A 2,072-nucleotide genomic window follows, 5' to 3' on the forward strand; every position below is an offset into this window, starting at 1 on the left:
CTTTAGAGGAACAATCGTGTCTTCTTAGCAGGGCCTGAAGCCTGGCACACAAATACGGTTGAAAGAGTCTCTTCATGTGTTAAAAGACTGAGAGACAGATTCTAGACAGGCAATGGAAGGAGTGTGAGTGGGAAGACTCCTTAAAAATGTGCCTGCTGCATATCCAGTTCACACAAGTAGAAAGATTTAAATTCCTGTTTTTTCACATTCCTTTCGAACAAATTCTGGGCTTCTTCTGTTCCTATAATGTTTTAAAACAAATCTGTTTGATATTTTCTTTTTAGTCCTTTTTAGCCTCCTAAAAAGGCCATCAGGTTTCTAGAAAATTCATTGCAGAAATTCGCTGGATGAAAGTCTTCGCTTCATGTGTATTTGCTCTCTTAGCATTTCTGTGCACCAACCCCTCCCACACCCAGCTTTGAACTGAGTGCTTGTTCTTAGCTTAAAATATTTACTGAACTAAAGCAGTTCTCAAACTTTAGTGCCTCTAAGAGTCACTTGGAAAGTTTATTGAAACACAGATTGGGCTCCAACCCTGAGTTTTTGATTCATTAGCTTTAGAGTGAGGTTCACGAACGTGCATTTTTAACAAGTTCCCAGGAGACTGTAATGCTGCTATCCTGGGACCACACTTTGAGAACTGCCGAACTGGAAAAGCCACAGTCATGAACGAAGCTCCTGGTTTAATGCCTCCCACCTGCAGGTGACCAATAAGTGCTTTTTGTATGGCTACACTTCCTAATGCAGAAGGTGCACTTTTTCTTTACTTCTTCACATCTGTATAGCTATTTAGATTGGAGCCTTTCTCTAAAACATGTAGTTAAAAAAATTTTTTTAATTGTAATGAAAAGTTCTTTGAATAATCTGGGACATATTTTAAGTTCTTCTTACCTTCAGAAAGGAAAAATGTGAATGCTTAATAAAAAGTTAGGTGTAAGGACCAAGGGAAGATGGCGGCATGAGTAGTTCAGTGGAAATCTCCCCAAAACATATCTATTTATAAAAATACAATAAATACAACTATTCCTAAAAGAGACACCAGTGGATTCAGTACAACAGCCAGGATACATCTACATCTGCGAGACCTCAACATCACACGAAGGGGGTAAGATACAAGCCACGGCCAGGCGGGACTCTAACACCACACCACCCCAGAACCCGGTGGGAAGAAAGGAGTCGGAACGGGGAGGGAGTGAAAGCCCAGGACTGCTAAACAACCAGCACTAGAAATCCACACCCGGAGCGCAGACACAAAGTGCACGGGGTGCTGGATATTAGAGAAATGGAAAAGCAAAACCTGTGGGCAGGTCCCCACAACTGGCACCCCTGAGACAAAAGAAAAACGAGTGCTTTTTGCAAGTCTTAAAGAGACAGGGACCCCACCGCTGGATGAAGTCATCCCGGCACACTTAGCCAGCAGCTGGGAATCCCTGCGAACTTTAGACACCCTAACCCCCTGGGTGGGAGTGCAGCACTGAAGCCCCTCATGGCACTAAGCAGCCTGCCAGTTGTTCCCCCAACGGGCATGGACCGCGACACACCGGCCCAGTAGTGGGAGACTGGCAGTGCGCACTGGAGGCAGGGGTGCCCGAGGGGACCGGGAGTGGCCCACGTGTGCCGGCAGAATCAGAGGGGACTGGGAGTGGCTTGTGCGAGCCCACTGTGGCGGCAACCGAGCAGCCTGGGAGCAGCCCGCGTGCACCGGCGGCAGTGGTGCCAGTGAGGCCCAGGAATGGCCTGTGCGTGTCAGCGGTGGCAGCGCTAGAGGGGCATGGGAGAGGCCTGCATGCACCTGCAGCAGTGTCAGAGGGAGCAGCTGCACTCCCAGCAGCTGACCGGAATCCCAGCCCCATGCACAGCCGCCTGGGCCAGACCCAAAGGCTGCTGCTGGCAAACAGCTGCCCAGCAGGGGTGCCGCTATCACAGAGGAGCACACCTGGCATGACTGCCACTCCCCACAGGGCTCTGCATGGCTGACACAGACCCCACCCATAGCAGCTTAGGGGATTAACCCAGTGGCTGCTCCAACACAGGCAGCAGAGAAGGGCAAGGCATCCAGTAAGCAGAAAAGG

Source organism: Manis pentadactyla, chromosome 10, assembly GCF_030020395.1.
Source record: "Manis pentadactyla isolate mManPen7 chromosome 10, mManPen7.hap1, whole genome shotgun sequence".
In the NCBI taxonomy this organism is placed as follows: Eukaryota; Metazoa; Chordata; class Mammalia; order Pholidota; family Manidae; genus Manis; species Manis pentadactyla.